We start from the raw sequence: 6,563 nt of genomic DNA on the forward strand, positions 1-6,563 counted from the left end.
GGAGTGGCGCACGATAGGGAGAAGAATTGGTTTACGGGAACAAGTGAGGGGGTGGAAAGTCCCTAAAGGCCCCACAATATCAGTAAAAAGTATGATAAACAAGAACAGAGAAACAACACAAGTGTGTAAAACTTGCACAATATAACACACTTGTGAATGAGGGAAATACTCTAAATAGTGGAATAAGAAATAGAAAATAGAAAATTCTAGCAGTTAAGACACGCTTAAGAATTTACAATTTGTTAGAGTCAGATGTGACGCTGTCTTTCGTAGAAAATGACATCTAAGAGGTAACTAATGTTCCAAATAATGCAATAGTGTTACCGAGTCCAAGCTCGCTCTGCTCGCTGCACGACAGGCCAATAAATCGGGACAGGAAGTGGTGAGGCAAGGAAGAGCGATTTCATTCAGAAAGCCGGCAGACCGAGAAGATGTCGGACTAGGGTTCCCAAGAAACCATCTTATCGGGATCTGGACGCCAGTTTCTTTTACAGAACAGAGAGGGAGAGAAGGTGAAGAAGTAATGTAAGAAAGGCCATTTATCTTGCAAAATAGGAGGAGATGTGTTAATTTCTTCTTTATCTGCAGCCATTCACAAGTGGGCAGGGTCAGATCGGCTCCCTGTGAGCTGAACAAAGGCAGCTTAGTTTAACATTCAGGCAGAGGGGCAGTGTTCCTTGAGGCAGGCCATTATGTATGATATAATAATAAAAGCAATGAAAAGCAAAGGTTAAATTCAAAGAAACAGATCTAACCTGGAGTCCAATTTAGCTCTTCACTGTTACAATAGTACTGTTACATACAGATAAAACAAGTTCTTAAAACAACACAAAAGTAAACAAAATTGGTAGACACAGCAGGAAGCTGGTAAGAAGAATTTAGTTAGAAGGACAGACATTTGAGGAAGGTTAATTGCAGGCTGGGAATGCCATGTGAAACAACCCTGCACTGAAGAAACTGGGGGAGTCTGCATGCCCTGGAGGACTCTTTCTTCATTAAATCCATTGGTCTCTCACAGTAAAGGTCTGAAAGATCAACTAGAAATGCTTATTAGTGATGCAGACTGGAGAGGGGAACACAGCCATGTGGGTGGGACAAGTATATGCATCCTGAGGCTTCCCCTTTATTTCCACCACAAGACAAAAGTCTTTAGCTAAAAAAACAGTGACAATGTTGGCCTTAGGGCATTTTAAGGCCAGTTTTAAAGACCTTATATGACAGGTGAAACAACATATCACCTATAGGTAGAAACTGGTTAACTAAAGGTCTATTAATTAAAGATATAACAATGTATATTTTAAATTCACAGGAAATCATTACAAATTGTATGATATGTGTAAGTAATAAGTCAATAGAAAACAGTTTTGTTCAAATATAGCAAAGCAAACAAAAAACTAAGAGGTAAAAACAAAGAAGGAATTATATCATAGTAAAACTTGGTTTTACTTGATATTAAAAAGTATCTATCCATACCCCTCTATATATTAACCTATAATATATGTGTCTACGATATGAATAACATTCAATCTATTCAAACATCTATAATGTTTTACAGACATAGAATATGGGCACTAAGAAAAATCTCACTAAATTTGCTTAAATGGCAACCGTATGGACTATGGGCTGATGAATATATAATATGATAAAAATAGTTCTCAGAAAGACACTGATGTTTCAAGAATTAACTAAAAACCAAGAAATAAATTAGCTAAGCCCTCAATCAAGAAGATAACGTAAGAATAATTTTTCCAAGTCATAAAAAGTTTCTGTAACAATTCAGCAGATAACTTGGCTTAAAACAAGCAAAATGTGTTCCATTTATTCTCTCACAGTTCTGTCAGTATTACTTAATCTGAGTCATAGTGGCGGCAGGGCCATGGCCCCCCCAGAGGCTCTTAGGAGAATTTTTTCCTTGACTTTTCCAGTTTCTGGTGGCTGCAGGCATCCCGTCAAATGTGGCCCCATCATTCCAGTGTCTTTAAGTATCTCTCTGCTCCATCTTCACATTGCCTTCTCCCCCATCTGTGTAAAATCTGAGTCCCTTTTATAGGGATACATGTGATGGCATTTAGGATAATCCAACATAATTTTCTGTCTTAAGATCTCAATTTAATCACATCTGCAAATACCCCTGTTTTTTGCAATATAAGGTAACATTCACAGGTTCCAGGGATTAGGTTGTGAACATTTTGGGGGGAGACATTTTTCAGCTTACTACAATGCAATTACAATATTAATAGATACACAGACATATAATACTTTAATTTTAACTGGTATTGAAAATATTTAATATTTACTTTCAAAATATATATATATATTTTTTGCGGTACGCGGGCCTCTCACTGTTGTGGCCTCTCCCGTTGCAGAGCACAGGCTCCGGACGCGCAGGCTCAGCGGCCATGGCTCACGGGCCGAGCCGCTCCGCGGCATGTGGGATCTTCCCGGACCGGGGCACGAACCCGTGTCCCCTGCATCGGCAGGCGGACTCTCAACCACTGTGCCACCAGGGAAGCCCCTCAAAATATTTTTAATGACCATAGGAAAGGATTAGAAAAATGTTTCCTTCAACTGAGAATGTGTATTTATAGAAACCATCACCATCATTCTTCACTCAGGCACTGTGATAAGACAGATAATGCAAATGAATGAACTCTAAATCTCTGAACAAGTAATAAATGTTGCTAAAAATCTACTGATTCTACTAGAGAGTCAAGGATGTCAAAATATCATCAAGATAGTATCGGTCATATTTTAAAGTCTACACGTTACCCTGAATCAGGCCTGAGGAACTAGAATTCACTGGTTATGGAGCAGAATTCCATGAGTAGTGGTCATAAATAAGTAAACAAATAAGTTTTTCAAATATCAAACTAAGCGTTCATACTGTTCATTAATCTCACTGAACTAGCACCTGATCCTCAGAGAAATGGTCTCAGTCTCATTAAGTTGAGGCAGCTGCCATTCCAAAGAAAATAAACAGAGAGGAAGAATATATTCTATCTACAGGAGTATTTTAAAAGAATGCCCATCAGAAGCTCTGTGGTTTGAACAAGTACAAAAATACATCTATTACATTTAACTGGAATAGGGCAGAGTGAATCAGTTTCACAGTTCTGAAATGTTAAATAAAATGTTAAATAAAAAAATGTTCATTTTATTTCTTCCTGGCTTCTCTACATTAAAAAAATGATTCCATTCTTGACAGACGGCAGCAGTAGAAGGCCTTGTTACAATGCACGGTCATTCTGGTGAATGACTTTGATTACCCCGGGTCCTGGTGCTGTGAAAATCCGGTAAAACATATAAGAATAGTTTCTTTTTAGTAAAAAAAGGAAAATGCCAGGAAATTCTCTCTTGAAAGAAGAAATATCCCTTCCTATGGAAGTGAGAGAAAAAGCTGAAGCATCCTTATTTTACACAAGGTAAATGCTTTAATGAGAAATGGAAAATTTTGTTTTTGAAATTTCAAAGATATACTTTCTCTCTCTTGTTTTTTTTTTCTTCACTTAAATCAACCTGAAATTTTATACGAGTATATAATTTATCTTTAATTCTTTGAATTGAGTCTGTTTTAGAAACAACAACAAAAGTTCTTTACAAAAGACTTTTTAATATAATTAAGATTTATAAGACTGAGCTCCATGAGTTTAGGACTGATGTCTTCTGGAAACTTATAGAAATTCCATAGCTTGGAGAAGGACCTGCCCCTAAATCAGTGCTCCATAAATATTGTTGAATGAATTAATGATAATTTATATTTAGTTTGGACTAAATGACCCTTAAGTAAATGAAAATTAATAAAATAGGTTGTTTTATTGCTAGCTCAAGTCTGTTTCACAGTGAGCCCAGTGAATATTAGATAATATATATTCTGCAACTATTGTGATGCATTTCTAAGTGGTATCCTATTTCTCAATAAAGGATGTCCTTGTGGTTAAGTGGCTTTCATTGCTTTAAACAACAAAATCCAGTATGTAAAGATGATCGGTGTTGAATTAGTTCATGGTACACCATTATTAGAAACATTTGGGCTTTCGTGGTGGCGCAGTGGTTAAGAATCTTCCTGCCGATGCAGGGGACACGGGTTCATGCCCTGGTCCGGGAAGATCCCACATGCCGTGGAGCAACTAAGCCCATGGCCACAACTACTGAGCCTGCGCTGTAGGGACCACGAGCCACAACTACTGAAGCTCACGTGCCTAGAGCCCGTGCTCCGCAACAAGAGAAGCCACCACAATGAGAAGCCAGCGCACCACAAGGAAGTGTAGTCCCTGCTCCTGAAAACTGGAGAAAGCCCACACACAGTAACGAAGACCCAATGCAGCCAAAAATAAATAAATAAATAAAATTTAAAAAAAAAAGAAAGGAACATTCAAAAATATGCTGAAGTTCATAGGCTAAAAACCTAACTTGGAAAATAAAAAGTTAGATTGTTTCAGGAAATATACCAGGACTAACATTTATTTGGTGAAGGGAAATTCTTCTTTCAAAACTGCAATACTGGCCGTACTTTGAGCTATCGGCTATTCACTTAAAAGTGAATGCACCCATCATCGGACGAATGGATAAAGAAGATGTGGCACATATACACAATGGAATATTACTCAGCCTTAAAAAGAAATGAAATTGAGTTATTTGTAATGAGATGGATAGACCTAGAGTCTGTCATACAGAGTGAAGTAAGTCAGAAAGAAAAAGACAAATACCGTATGCTAACACATATATATGGAATTTAAGGGAAAAAAATGTCATGAAGAACCTAGGGATAAGACAGGAATAGAGGCGCAGACCTACTGGAGAACGGACTTGAGGATATGGGGAGGGGGAAGGGTGAGTTTTGACAGGGCGAGAGAGAGTCATGGACATATACACACTAACAAACGTAGTAAGGTAGATAGCTAGGGGGAAGCAGCCGCAAGGCACAGGGATTTTAGCTCGGGGCTTTGGGACAGCCTGGAGGGGTGGGATGGGGAGAGTGGGAGGGAGGGAGACGCAAGAGGGAAGACACATGGGAGCATACGTATATGTATAGCTGATTCACTTTGTTATAAAGGAGAAACTAACACACCATTGTAAAGCAATTATACCCCAATAAAGATGTTAAAAAAAAAAAAAAAAGATAAAAAAAAAAAAAGAAATTCAACATAAAGGATTAGAAAAAGGAAAAAAAAAAAGTGAATGCATGTTATATTTTGTTTATTAACAAAATGCACATAAAATATTTCCCCCCACACCTAATCACTTATTTATAAGATTTTATTATGATCGTATCTAAAATATTAATTTTATTGATTGTGGTTTTTGAATATGTCTGTTACCCAGTGGAATAATTTTCAAGTCACTGCTAATGTGAAAATGGGCCCAGTCTCACGGTTATCCAAAAATAAGCCCCCAAACCCTTAAAGTATAATACCAGTGACCATAATTCTTGCATTCAAACTGAAGTATATAAAAGTCTGAAAAACGAGACCCATATTAGAGAGACACATCACACCATTTTAATTATTTCCAAATAAAAATCTAAAACTTTTTCAAATACACACACATATACATATGGAGGTGGGGATAAGGTGGTACCAGAGAACCTCTTTAAAGGGATAGGTCATGAGATTGAAATCATTTCATTGAAATTTTTCTATAAATAAAGAAGACTCACATTGAACTCGCTGCTGCTTTTACATTTTTACTATATATAATATTGCCAACTTTTTCCATAAAATGAGGCATATGATTATATGTATGTTGAAAATGGTATATAGTAAATATGTAAGATTTTATGATAGTTGCTGATTTTAAGAATTTCTTTTTCTCTTTCATTTCATGTATACCTATTTCTTACATCTTATAGTTGCAGTTATTTTAACTTTCTCTTGAGATTAACTTAGAAATAACTATATTTCAAATTTTTTAAAATCCTAGAAGATTTTTTAAGATAAAATCATTAAAAAACATTCGTGTATGAGAGTCTCTTCCACTGAATATCAGAAGGTATGAAAAACCCACTCTGGTACAATTATTTAGAAAAACAGAAAGTAACTTCTTAAAAATAAAATAAAGAAAAAAGGCATAAAAGGCAAAAATTTTCAGCCCCAAAGTAACATATTTGTTAGCAAAATTATTGCAGAAAACAAAAAAGTATAAGGAGAAATAATCACAGGTAATAGAACTAGAAATAGTCAGTGTTAAGCTTTTGTTTGCCGTCAAATAGATGCATTAGTAAAGTTCTTAAATTGTGTGATAAATAGTAGGAACTATAGGAATGTTTGTCTTTGCTATTGTTTTTGTTATTATGTATTTTATCTAAATTATAAGGTTTTTTAGATTTATCTTGTGTTTAAGGCCCAAAGGTTTAGAATATATTATATAGTTATATAATTAGAGAGGTCTTACTAATTTGTATGACATTTTTATTATTCACTATTATCCATTTTCAGAAGGTTTGTAAATTATTCAAATAGAAAACTAATTGGACGGTATACTTCTTGAAATATATTCTTGTTAACAAACTAAGTTACAGCAACTTAGTCATATTAATGCAATACCCAATGTTTGTAATATTATGG

The sequence above is a fragment of the Phocoena phocoena genome, chromosome 14 (assembly GCF_963924675.1).
Source record: "Phocoena phocoena chromosome 14, mPhoPho1.1, whole genome shotgun sequence".
Taxonomy (NCBI): Eukaryota; Metazoa; Chordata; class Mammalia; order Artiodactyla; family Phocoenidae; genus Phocoena; species Phocoena phocoena.